Genomic DNA, 14409 nt, shown 5'->3' on the forward strand with positions numbered 1-14409 from the left:
CCTCAGGATGTGGCCCAGCAGAATAAAGAAGAAAGATTGTAGAATTGGTGTCGGAGACAAAGAACAATGACCAGAGAGATTTGGGTCCATATAGCTGTTACTATGAATAGCAAGTGGGGTCTCTGAAAGCCACGTAATGACTATTTCAATTCTGAGTGCCCCCTTGGGTGCTCTGGTTGTCCTACTCTCCGAACCTACGTATTCACCAGCTCTCACACTGCGTCTGGCATTCTGCTCAGTGGACGAGAGAAACAAAGGAAGAGAAAACAGGACCTTTGGAGGAAACTGGGGTGGGCTTGAGTTCGCTTGGAGTGTTTGCGACCACAGTGGCTTGGGACGTGTGTGAGGGGCTGTCCTGCTGCTCCTGGCTGCACGTGGTTCTGGAAGCACAGCGGCAAGCCCCGGGCTAGGAAATGTTGGTGCTGTTTTGCTCACGTGGGTGCAGTGAGGACGGAACAAGAGAACTTACTTAGAGCAAGTTCTGCATAGTGCTCTGCAGAACTCAGTGCTCTGTGCTGCCACTAACCCTTCTGACTTCCCACAAGGACCAATGAATAAAAGTGCTTCTGCCAGAAATAGAGATAAATATCTCACAACCACACCTGTTAGCTAAAACATTCACTGGAGTTGTGGTTTGAAACCTTGCTGGGAGTCAAGAGAGAAGAGGAGTAGCAATGTCAAGCCACCTCCGGAGGAAGATGACCGACACACTTGCAGGGCTGTGTGAGGACTGGGGGATAGGAGTGTGTAAGGGAACAGTGCCAGGGCGGCCGATCACTCTATACAAGCAGTGACTTGATGCCGGAGGATGACCAGGGGAAGAATGCAATAACTGTGGATGCAGCTTAACCCTCGAGTTGCTGCAGGAAATCCTAGGATCTGAAATTTGTCTCAAGTAAGAAACAGTTGAGAAATGCTGAGTAGGCATTCCAGTCCTGGCTTCGTCACTAAATTTGCTTTGGAAACTTGGACTTGAACTTGCTCAGAGCCTCAGTTTGCTCATCTGCAAATTAGGGCACACCACAGCTGCTCCACTTACTTAACAGGAATGTTGTGAGAGTAAAATAAAATAGAAGATATGGAGCATTTCGTCCATGTTCGAAGTTCTGTACAGATGAAAGATATTCAGGATGTTCCCACTCTTCAAGGTCAAGTCTGAAAAACAAACCCACTGAATCCTTTTCCTTACAATTACTATTGTAATTGCATTCAGTACAGAGTAGCCACTAGCCACATCAAGTAGCCACTAGCCACACTTAAAAGGAGACTACTGCAACTGAGAAACTGAATTTCACATTTTACTTAATTTTAATTTAAATTGAAAAACCAATACTCCATTTGTTATTGGAAAACTTGTAAGTATGATTGGAACAACCTGGGTATGTATTTTTTAAGCTGTACAATTTTAGGAGCTCTAAATACATATCAATTACTTCTGATGAAATTTAGTTTTTAAATTGAGGTGTGCTGCAAGTGTAAAATGCATACCAGCTTTCAAAGACTTATTACCCAAAAATGTAAACTGCATGGTTTGTGATATTTATATTGATTACATAGTAAAATAATGATATTTTGTATATATTGGATTAGATAAAATATATCATTAAAATTAATTTTACCTCTGTAAATTTCCTCTATAAAAAGTGACTACTAGAAAATTTAAAATTACCATCTAGCCTGCATCAAATTTCTTTCTGGCAACATCACTCTAGAAGGAGGCAGTGAGTGGAGGGGTCCTCATTTCCTTGCAGGAACTAGGGAGAAAGGCCATTGCAGGAATAAGTTCCACTACCCCAGGTGGGGGAGGGTTGGTTCCTCGCCTGATTCCTTTCCATGTTCAGGCACAAAGCACACCTTCTTGAAAAGTTCTGTCGCTTATCATTGCCTTGGTAGAATGACCATAGTTAGCTGAGCTTTGATTTGGGGACAACAGCATTTAATCGATTTCAGGAGACGCTAGTGTCTATAAAGATATTCTTAAGTACACTATAAACTGTATTTTCCACTTCTGATGGAAAGTTTACCTTAGACCCCAACATGTGGTAGAAATTTACCGTCCAAGCCTTTGCTTTTCCTCAGTGTCTAATCTTTTCCTCCAGAGCAGCCCTGTTTTCAAAATGACTTGCACGCAGACTCCTGGACTAAAATGCCAGAGGAAGTCAGGCCCGTCCCCTCTGGCTTGCCCAGCACATCTGGAAGTGGTTTCAGGGGCCGCCAGCGCAACGCCTGGATTCCCAGCTGCTGCGCCCAGGAGTGGAAGAAACCCGAGCTGCTCCAGAGTCAACGAAAGCAAAGGGTGTTGCAAGTCTGGGATGAATACTCTCTTGGAAACGTAATATTGGCCTTGGGCTCTCCAGCCCTTTGGGTTTTCCAATGGGATCTTAGAAGCAGCAGCAGCAGCAGCAGCAGCAGCAGCAGCAGCAGCAGTGGCAGCGGCAGCGGTAGCAGTGGCGGCGGCGGCAGCAGCCTGGAGAGTCACTGTTTGCTCAGCCCTGCCGCTCTCCTGGACGGAGGAGCCCAAAGCCTGCCCTCACCAGTCCCCAGGTAAACAGACTTACAAGCAGCGTGGCAGCCTTTCCATTTTACCCTGTACCAGTCCTTTATTTTGCTATAGACGCAAGAAAGTAAACCAGAGGGAGACTGGCCCACACAAACTTTGTCTTCAGGAGCCCCAGCCAATGTGTGTGGCATTCCAGTGATTTTTTGTGTTTTTTTGTTTTGGTTTGTTTTGAGGTTTATTTTTGCCATTTGCCATGGTAGCAAATCCAGGATACTTACTGTGCAAGTTGGTGAACAAGTCTCCATCCTGGACTGCTTTTCCAGTCTTGGGTTGATCCCCACCCACCCCAAATGGTGTGATTTCCTATTTGCACCGTATTTTAAAGATGGAAATCTGCGGTCAGCTAGGACCCAGATAAATGCTACTCTAGCATTTAATGCAGGTATGTGTCTGAGCCACAAAAGATTTAATTGATCCGTGGTTCATGTTTTCAGGATCTGTCCCAGGAAGCTGTTCTGATTTCCCCAACGCCCCCTCCCCCCAAAAAGAACTGGCCGTTGTGGAAATGTAAATGAAGCTCATTGGAAGTACAGAGTTATGAACGGGGCAAGAGCTTAGTCATAGTGTTCAGGTTGAAAATGGTTTTCAACATTCTTCTGTTCATTTTATGAGCAAGTGTAATAATGTATTGGGTAAGCCTGACATGTAAGTGATGATATAACAAGGTATATGTAATGTAAGAGGAGAGAGAGAAAGAGAGAGAGAGAGACAGAGGGAGCTGTGAAGAAAGTAGGACGATGTCTGAACATCTGGCTGTGCTGGGGAAGGAGGGAGATCAGTACTGTGGCCCTATGGCCCCGTGCAGCTAAATATCCAAAGCGACATTGGTTGGTGTGTTTTTTCTTTTTTCCCAAATGTCTTGTTGTTTTGTTTCTATACTGTATCCTTTTTTGTGTTCCATAATGAAATTCCAGCCCTCCGTTGAATGCGGTTAGGAGTGTGGTGCAGCTCTGGGAACATGGGCTCAGGGGTCAGACTCCCAAAGTCGAATCCATGCACCACCACTTACAAGCTTTGACTCCGGGGGAGCTAACTTGTCTGTGACTCTATTTCTTCATCTGTAAAATGGGAATTAAGTGATATCATGTGTCTAAAGGATCTGCAGAGTCTTGAGGCCGCAGGGAAGGTTAGTGTCTCTGCTGGTGCTGCTGCTGCTGCTGGAGATGAGAGCCAGCGACCACGCATCCTGCAGTGGGCAGCAGCCCTGCTTCTGACACATCCTTCTCTCTGGGCATCAGGCTCCTTGTACCCCCACGTGTCTCTCGGGGGCTTGCTGTCTTTCTTCCCCCCTTCAAACACCTCTTTGCTTTTTTCCCCACTCTGGCGTATTTCTTCTCTGTTCTCCCTCTTTCCTTGCTGAGAGTAAGTCATGCTCATGAAGCCATAGCTCTCATGGTTTTCATGTCTAGTCCCCAGAGAGCATGGTTCTAAAGACTTCTTTTGGTTCGGCATTTACCAAGGAACGTTCTGAAGCAGCTAGTCTCATGGGGGGGGACATGAGCTTTGTGAGTCCTCCCAGACATCTCATGGTATCGTAGCATTTCAAACGTCCTGATTAGTCCTACAGTAGAGAAATCTGCTTAAAGTGGTTTAACACCGTGGTTCCCAGTTGACCCCTGAATTATTTTATCACATAACCTTGATGAACGTTTCTTGGCGCACACTCTGCCATGTCCTTTTCTGACCACATCTGTTTTTATTTTCATTCCTTTTATGGACAGCCTCTGTCATATCTCCCCTGGTGAATACCCAAGTTTCCTTGTCAAGGACCTAAGGTCCATTACACGTGCCATATTGATATGTAGAAAATCTGACCAAAGAGAAAAAGCGGGGATTGGCAAACTCTCTGCAAAGGGCCAGATAGGGCCTGAGTTTGCAGACCATGCGGTCTCCGTTGGAACTACTCAGATCTACTGTTACAGTGTGGAATCAGACACAGTGTCAGTGGGGAGGGGGGAGGGAGGAACAGGGGGGAAAAGGTACAGGGAAGAAGAAGCACAATTGGTAGGCATGAAATAGATGGGGAGAGGTCCAAAAGGATATAGGAAACAGAGAACTCAAAGAACTTCTATGTACAACCCGTGGACATGAACTAAGAGGGAGAATGCTGGAGAGTTGGGGGGTGCAGGGCAGAGGGGGGATAAAGGGGGAAAATTGGGAAACCTGTAATAGCATAATCAATAAAATATACTTAAAAATACAATACAATACAATACAATAAAATAAAATAAAATAAAATTAAATTAAATTAAAAAGTCAAGGAATAAGTCCAGCTATGTTCCAATTAAACTTTATGTACAAACACTAGTGATGGATAGGATTTGGCCCAGGGGCCACAGTTTGTTGGTATCTGATCTAAAACCACTTTATGACCGAAGCCTCAGTCCCACTCCAGAGAAGGCAGGACGGGCTCCCCACGTGCTAAAGGCTCCCTCGCCTGGCTGCCCTGTCCTGCGTATTTTGGTGAATCCTGAGTAAACCTTTCATGCTACGGCAAAAAGTAAAAATGCCAGGGTGGTTGTTTTTTTTTTTAAGAGGCCCAGTTCCTAAGTCCTGATTTTCTTCCTTCTTTCTCTTTCTTCAGGCAAACCCATACTCTTGTCCTGTCCATGAGTCTGTGGCTTCCCGGGTTTAAGATGAAGCACTCTACTAAGTGGGTCTTATGCATGTGCAAATGTAAGGGGGCCAGTCTTGCGGAGTTCAGTTAAATCACAGAGCTTGTCAGTTGCTTGCTGCATAATGGTAACTCTCAGCACTGGAAAGCGGCTGGCTTGTAGGAGCTATTAAGGAGGTGACGAATGTGAACTCAGACGCAGACTGCCTACCTGTGAATCCTGGCTCTGCCACTCATTAGTTGTGTCACCCTTGGCAAGTATCTGAACCTTTCTTAACTTTTGTTCCCTTGTTGGGGAGTTGGAGCTAATTACCTTATAGGGTCGTTGTGTGAATCGAATGAAGGAAGTGTTTATAATGGTGTGAGAACCACGGCTGGCACATAAAAACTGCTATGTGAGTGTTACCTATTACTATAGGTTATCTGATTTAACCTGCAGAACAGTCCCGTTTTAGAGAGTGGGTTTTGTGAATCGCCCAAGACTGCACAGCTAAGAAATGGGGCCGAACCAAGACTCGAAGGCAGCTCTGTCTAATGACAAAGCCCGTGATATTTCCACGCAGGTGCATGGCCTGCCGGATTTGGGTCATTCAACAATACCTTTTAAAATCTCCTCTGTTAGGCTCCCTTTTGATTCCCAGATCCTTTTCAATTCCTCCCTACCTGAACCCATGGCAGCCATGATTAATCCATCACAGGATTTTTTTTTTTTTTAACTTATCGAGTCTGGGGATAGCCTCAGAGCCCATGTCAGTTGAGCAATACTCAAAGTCCTACCTGATCAAAGTTGGCCTGTAGGATAAAACCGATTAGGAGCTCTGATTGTGAAACATTTTTCTGAAGAGTCCTTCTCATTTTTGCCTTTTCTACTGGGGAAGAGCTAATCCCCTTAGCCACTGCCAGGTCTTGAAACATTCTTTCTAGGTTTTGTCGTAAGCCCAAACTCTTCGTTACCTGGTAAAATAGCTCCACATGCGAGGCCTTTAAGGGTGTCTTTTTAGATCTCATGGCCTCTTCTCAGGTCCAGGCAAATCTTCTAGGCTCTTTTTTTCTTCCCAGTCCCAGGCACTAGGACCGTGGCCTTCTTTCTTCCTCTCTTTGAGGCTGCCGCCATCCCATGCCTTGTCTAGGGAGACCTTCTGTCCAACACGGGCTGCCCGGTGGCTCCCCAGCCCCATCCCTCTTGCTGTCTTGAAAACAAGCCTGCAGGCTCTCGAATGCTCAAGGCCGGACTACTTATCACTCCAGGGAAACCACGGCATGGAAGTCGCTCAGCCTAGACAAGTTCACAAAGGTTTAGGGCACGTGGTTCTGGGGCTCCTCGCTGTGAGGGTAAGAGGAAGCCTGGTAAGAACACGAGAGCCCTCTGCTCTTATTCCTGGAATAAGACCATCAACAGTGCCCTTCTTTAGGCTTTTGTGAAGTTGTTGAAGAATAGAACAAGGGCTTCTTTCCCTCTCTTCCTCTTTCCTGTTTCTCACTCATTTATTTCTCACACAGTTTTTTAAAAAGATTTTATTTATTTATTTTTAGAGAGGGAAGGGAGGGAGAGAGAGAGAGACATCAATGTGTGGTTGCTGGGGGCCATGGCCTGCAACCCAGGCATGTGCCCTGACTGGGAATCGAACCTGCGATGCCTTGGTTCGAAGCCCGAGCTCAATTCACTGAGCTACGCCAGCCAGGGTCACACAGTTTTTGAAGCACACAGAGGCAAGAGAAACATAGACTTGGGTGCCGAGGACAGTGGAGGGCTGGAGACTAACCTTCCAGCAGTTCAGCCTGGACAGCAATTGTGGCATGGGGACCTGTGGGCACCTTGAGTTCCAACCTTAACCTTTTGAGAGTGGGTTTCCAGTGTAGGGCTTTAAACAGGGAAGGGACACTCAGAGTTGTTGTTGTTTTTAAATCAGTCAGTAGAATTCTGCAAGACAACTGGCTTGTCTTCAAAAAAGTGAGGTCATGAAAAATACAAAGGCAGTGTGGGTGGGGTGGGATGGATGCAGAGTAAAAGGAACTAAAGATATGGCAACCAAATTATAGAAGACAATATTGGAACAAAGGGGGAGGTTGAATAACATCTGCTCATCAGATGTTATTAAGTTCATGTTGTTTTCCCTACGTATGATAATGGCATTGTGGTTACATGGGAGAATATCCTTGTTCTTAAGAGATGCATGCTGAAGTTTTAGGAGCTGAAGTGTCATGATGTCATGATTCCTATGTACGCATGGAGGGGAGGAGGAAGGAAATAAAGCAAATCTAGCAACATGCTAGCAATTGATGAACCTGGTGCAAGGCATATGCGAATTCAATCTCTCAGCTTTTTGGTAGACTTGAAATGTTTCGAGTGATAAGAAGAAAAGGAAAATTGAACAAAAAAAATTAAGAGTACTCGAACTGCTGTATGTTTCAAATGAATTTAATATAATTATCAAACAACAAAAATAGTCACCATCGCCACAGTTGTATTACTGACAGATTGAGGAAGGGAAGCGAGCAGAATTCTAGGGGCAGGGGGGCCAGGTGGGAAGCTGTTGCAGAGCCAGCGAATGAGATAAATGAGGCAGCGAGTGCATGAAATGAGGCGGGACATGGGTTTAAGGAAGACTTAGGGGCTGGAAGTGTAGCAGTCAGTGATGGCTGAGTGAGGAGTTAGGAGGGAGAAGTTGCAGAGCATGCTCAGAGAACAGCAGAGGAGGAGTGTCTGGCAGGGAGCTGCGGTGAACGCAGGAGGTTCAAGGTGCTTGTGCAGCATCCTAGAGGAGAGAGTCCTGTGTGCATCCCTTCAGTCTGTTAATGTTTTTGAGGGGTTGTATATATTGCCAGGCACTTGTGCTGGAGGATGCACCAAACAGACAAAATTCCCTGACTTCATGGAGCCTGTAATCCATCATTGGGAGGGCAGACAATACCTAATAATGAACCAGGGAGTGTGTGGGAGGGTGGTGATTGCTGGGAAGTAACAAATGCATTGTTGGGATCAGGGGCTTTTGACTAAGAGTCTGAGGGAATGAAGAAGCGAGCGATGTGGATATCTGGGAGCGGCGTTCCAGCGTTTCAGGTGGAAGGAGCAGCAAGTGTCAAGGCTCTGAGGCAGGAGAGGGTCTGGCAAGGAGGCCAGGGTGATCATGGGAGATTTTGTAGGACAGTGTAAGGACTCTGGCTTTTACTCTGAGAGAGGTAGGGAAGCTTTGGTGTGGAGTCCTGCAGACCTTTACAGGAAGTATGTAAAGGAGGAGAGCGCGGGCAGGGGGTCCTCTCCTCCCACACACCCGGGCCTCTCCCCACACAGGGATGAGTCTTAGGGTGCATTTCCTCCCGTGCAGGAGCCGTGTTAACCCAGAAGATCCTTTCTCGGGGCCTGCCCCAGATGTTCCTGTTTCTCTGGCCCCAGTTCTCTGCCTCTTATTCTATGCATTCTTATTCTTTTTTATCTTCAGCTGAGTACATGCTTATTGATTTTACAGAGAGGGAAAGAGAGGGAGAGAGAGTGAGGGAAAGAGAGAAAGAAACATTGACACGATCATGGATGTGAAAAAGAAACATCAGTCGGTTGCCTCTTGTTCGAGACCCATCCAGGGACCTGAACTGGCAACTGAGGCATGTGCCCTGACCAGGGATCAAACCCATGACCTTCCAGTCTGCAGGACAATGCCCAACCAACTGAGTCACACCAACTAGGGCCTCTACACATTCTTAAGACGTCCCACAGCCCTTCTTTCCAGCTCTTGGCCTTGACTTCCTCCATAACTTTTCTACCTCCTATAATTCTGATCCTTCTTCTGAGTCCACATGACCTGGGAGCTGCAAACATTCCTTGAGCACCTACTTAGTCTATGGAAATGCTTTTGACAGCCAGCACCAGAGATACCAATTTACAGCAGCTTAAGCAGAAAGCACTACTGTCCTAGGTGAGATGAAATTGTGAAGAAGGAGAGAAGAAAGCCAGTCAGGCATGCCTAATCTTTGTCCAACTTCATTTATGTTTAAATTAAATACACCAGGCGTTCTTTCTATAGCCCATACTCCTCAAGGACTTCACTCTGCCTTGTATTCTGAAAGAGGCTCAGGTTTCCTGCTTCAGGAATTTCCCTCCTTGACTCACCACCGCTGCACCTTGCCATTAACTGTGCCATCATCAGCTTCCAGAAGCCTGTTTTATCTTCAAGTGATTTCGGAGTTGGCAACAGGCTGGACTGGGCCCGCCTTCTCAGACGTGTCAACACTTAACAATTATTTCTCGGATTCTAACATGATCTCAGTAGTTAGAGTAACAACCAAGCACTCAGGGAGAGCAGACCGACCTTGCCTGTGAGCTGCAAAATTTTATGGACACCCAGTGACATCTGTGACCTGGAGCTCAACTGACCTGCTTCCTGAGGTCCAAAATGGTCCTTTATAAGCACCAGCACCTGTGGTTAAAGGACACAGGCTTTGAAGTCAGAGAGCCCTTCATTTCAAATCCCTGCTCTGCCATGTACTAGCTGTGTGATTTTGAGCAAGGGCCACAACTGAACCTCTCTGAGCCACAATTTCCTCCTTTGAAACATGGAAATAGTAATATATCCACCGGAAAGGTGTTATAAGAATTAAAGGAGATAATGTGCCTAAATGGTCAGTATAGAGCTGGGTGCAAATGAAACTTTCAACAAACGGTGGTAGCTACTGTAGTATTATTACCTAGCCACTGCCAGCTTCTCCTGCTATGGGCACACCATTCTGGCCACAGGGAGTGTGTTTGTAAGGATTCTTGTTTTCGAGACACTGAACCTCATTTCAAAGTAGTTTAAGAAAAAGGGGGAATGTATTGGCTTGGCTAACCGGGAGGAACTGGCGTCAGGGACTCAGAGCTGGGATCCCTCTGGTTTTCCCTCCTCGCTCCCTCCCCTGAGACTGGATGGCCTTCTTTCATGGAGTGTGTGTGTGGGGCGGGGGGCGGGGAATGGGTGTCCTGTGGCCAAAGAACATTCTAGGCTTATATTGTCTCAAAAAGTTAGCTGAATGTGTATCATTTAAAGTTATAAATGGATACAAAGTACCCAAAACCGATCTCAGAAGAATCCTAAGTGAAGTGCTCTTCTGGCTCGATTCTTTCCTGGGTGCAAGCAGGGAAGAGGACAAGGGTCACCGCAACTGCGCTCGGCACTCTGGGTATCCAGTCTCTGTCCCAGGAAATAAAAGGGGCATTGTAGCTGGTTGTTTATAGTGCATGAAAGACTTGAATCAGCCCTAGCTGGCGTAGCTCAGTGAATTGAATGCAGGCTGCGAACCAAAGTGTCGCAGGTTCGATTCCCAGTCAGGGCACATGCCTGGGTTGCAGGCCACAGCCCCTAGCAACCGCACATTGATGTATCTCTCTCTCTCTCTCTTCCTCCCCTCCCTCTCTAAAAATAAATAAAAATAAAACCTTAAAAAAAGACTTGAATCAAATCCCTGTTGAAGAGTTTCCCCTAGATCACTTCCCACAGGTTCTCACAACACTGGTTCATGAAGGAACTCTGCAGCACTGTGACATCTGCCTGTCTTGATTGCCGGTCCCGCAGGCTGTCTCCCTCTGTCACGGTGCTAATTTCTAAAGGGTATTATTCCCTGTTTGCTGACTGCTGCCTCCAGTCAAATGTCAAGGTCAGAAGTTCCTCTGAAGGGCCATAATTAAGAAGAATCAGCTTAATTGGAAATAAACTTTGAGCTTTCAAGACAAATTGTTGTTTATAGAAAATTAACTTTTTTTTCAAACATAAAAGAAGTCAGTTTCCAGCTCCTGGGGTGCTTGGCAAAATGCCACAAAGAAGTGAATGAACATATACATGTGACATGATTTGATTTTAGATGTATAGACTAAAATGAATGTCATAACCTAAAATTCTTTTCTAATGGTTAACTTCATTTTTTCCCTCAAGATTGCCCAGCTATTCCATAATTCTCTTAATACTTGCTGCTTCTTCCAATGAATATGTAAGGTTGTAATTAGCATATAAGTACATTGTGAACCAGAACACCAGGAAGCGGAGTTGTAACAGCTCCATTTTGAGAACAGTTTGGTAGCTCTCTGGATTTCAGAGCATAAACAAAATGCTCCAGAATAGTTTGAAAAGATAGTATTTGAATTTGGGGAAATATCTGGTTGGAACTTCTTCAAGATGGATGAACCAGCCACTTTTTTGACTCCTTGAGCCTGGTGCGACTTTGATCCCATGGTGAAATCTTTATTTGATAATATAATTCACGTTTAGCCACCGATGGCTATCCAGATCTGAAATCCTTTTGGTGGAAAGTATAGTAGAGCATCTAAAGCCTGGGTTGTCCCCTCATTCCCTTCTTCGGGACACATATTATCCTCCAGATTCAAACTCCTTGACACATCTCGAGTCTCCTTCTGGACGCCCTGAAATTGGGATGAAATATTAAAGAGAAAAATCAATTCAGTGGAAAGGACAGTCTTCATAATATGTGGTCCTGGAACAACTAGATATTTATATGCTAGAAACCAGACTTTAACCAATACCTCATGTCATCTACAAAAATTGACTTGAAATATAAATGTAAAATACGAAACCACAGAACTCTCAGAAGAAAATATGGAAGAAACTCATCGTGACCTTGAGTTAGGCCAAAATTGTTACATATGATACCAAATGCATGACTCACAAAGAAAAACACTGATGAAGTTGACCTCATCGGAATGAAAACTTCTCTGCACAATTCGTCGTTAAAGACTGAAAAGATGAGTCATGGGCTAGGTTGCAATATTTGTAAATCACATACCCAAAAAAAAGGACCTGTATCCAGAATATGTCAAGAATTGTCAAAACTCAAAAATAAGAAAACAATGACTCAAAAATAGGCAACACATTTTAACAAATGCTTCCCCACTGTACTTGTCAGGGTTCCCCAGAGAAACAGAGCCCATGGGATGTATATGCATGGACAAGAGAGTTGTTGTCAGGAACTGGCTCGTGTGGTTATGGAGGAGAACAAGACCCGGGCTCTGCAGGGAGAGTGGGCAGGCTGGAGGCTCTAGGGGGTGAGGGTGTAGTTCCAGCTGGAGTCTGAAGGCCTGAGGACCAGGCAAAGCCATGGTCTGATGATCCAGGCTGGTGGTTGCCGGGCTAGCGACCCAGGACAAGCACACACGTTAATTTGAGTCTGAAGGCAGGAAAAAGACAGTGTCCTAATTTGAAGACAATCAAGATGGAGAATTTAACGTTACTCAGGGGAAGGGTTGTCTCTTTGTTTTATTCAGAATTTCAACTGGTTGGATGGGGCCCACCCATATCAGAGAGGGCTTACTCCTCCACTTTAATGTTAATCTCATCCAAAAAAAAAAACAAACCCTCACAGAAACACCCAGAATAACGTTTGACTAAATACTTGGGCACCCCTTGGCTCAGTCAAATAGATGTACAAGATTAAGCATTATAACCATACACGAATGGCAAATAAACACATTAAATATATACTTAACATCAATATTGATGAGGTAAGTGCCAATTGAAACCAGTGAAATAGATCAGTTAGAACAGGTAAAATAAAAAATACTGATAATACCAAGAATGCAGAGTAAATGGAGTTCTTTTACACTGCTGGTGGGATTGCTAAATGATACAGCCACTCAAGAAAACTGACTGGCAGTTTCTTGTCAAATTAAACGCACATCTACCAAATGACCCACCACTCTTACTGCAAGGTATTTACTATAGAGACTCAAAAACTTCAAATCGCACAAAAACCTATAAACAAGTGTCAGTGGAAGATTTACTCATGTTAAGAAAACACTGGATAAAGCCCAGATGTTCTTCAACAGGTAAATGCACAAAAAAATTGTGGCACATCTATACAATGGAATACTACTATCCAGCAATAAAAAAGAAAAAATTATTGATACACTCTAAAGCAAAGCTAAATCCCAAGGGCATCATACCATGTGAAAGAAGAGAGTCTCGAAAGATCACACGCTACATGGTTCCACTGATAGGACATTCTGGAAACTGCAAAGCCGAAAGGCACGGAGAACAGATCAGCCCAGAGGCTAGTGTCTGCCCACCAAAGGGCAGCCTGAGGAAACTCTTTGGGAGTGTTGGAATTGTTCCCTATCTCATTTGTGGTGATTATGTACAAGAATTTATGCACGTGTTAAAATTCATAGAACAGGACAACCGCCGTAAGTGAATTCTGCTGTATGTAAATATTTGAACGTTTAAAAGTCAGCAAGTCGAATTTGGAAGCTGACCTGATAATATCTCTTTAATAAATGACATGTGTCATGGGAAAGAAGCCTATTTTTTTTGTTCGTTTAAAAATAAAGAAACAGGTATGCAGAATAGTTACTGTACAGCACCTTTTGTGTTTCCCTAGGTAAAACACACTTTCTAGTTATGGACGTTCACAATAGGAAATTTCTGGAAATCTGGAAGACCACAAAGAAGTTACCTTGTCAACATGTATCAAATATCTTGGCAGAAAAATTGTCCTAAGGCCAATTCTGTATTTGCTGAGGAAGCAGCTGGCCTCCTCTGCTAAAAGTTGTTCCTGGATTCTCTTCAATTGATAGGCCTCTTGGAATTCACCCTGAATTTGTCTCATGAAAAGCCAAGGGCTCTCTGTAAACAGTAAAAAGCTGGTGTGGTGGAACACGAGAGTGATTGACAATGTGACAGTGACTCTCATTGCTCATCAGAATATGACACATTGTGTGTGTGTGTGTGTGTGTGTGTGTGTGTGTGTGTGTGTGTGTGTTTGTTTAGGATCTCCTGTGTTTAAGTAGCTGATTATTTGTGTGGCTGTGTAGTACATTCATATGATTCAACAGTCTGTAGGCTCCAATGCTGCTGTTTATTAGTCACAATACACCGCTAGGACGCTTGTTGTGCTCACTTTAATCGATCAGTGCCGAGAGCCATCCTGGTTATTAAATAAGCTCAACAGGAGTCCTGTGAGAGTATCAAGTGAAGAGTCTCCTTTCGCTTTGTGTCCCGACCCCTTCTTTATTTTCTGTAACCTTCGATATAGAGACAGAAGGGCTTTTGAGCACTGGTCTCTACGAAGTTGTGAAAAGGTGGGCATTTTAATTACTTCTGACGGTGTGCAGCAATGCAAGACTGGCAAATCTCATCCCAAATCTGTCTTTGGCATCTCTTCAGCCTTCCTTTGAAGACGACTTCCTTCTGATCAAACCAGTCTTTTCCTGATTTCTCTTCCTGATGCACTCCCCAGCTCTGCTGATCTTTGTCCCATC

This window comes from Phyllostomus hastatus, unplaced genomic scaffold (genome assembly GCF_019186645.2).
Source record: "Phyllostomus hastatus isolate PE091 unplaced genomic scaffold, TTU_PhHast_1.1 phas_scaffold_755, whole genome shotgun sequence".
Taxonomy (NCBI): domain Eukaryota; kingdom Metazoa; phylum Chordata; class Mammalia; order Chiroptera; family Phyllostomidae; genus Phyllostomus; species Phyllostomus hastatus.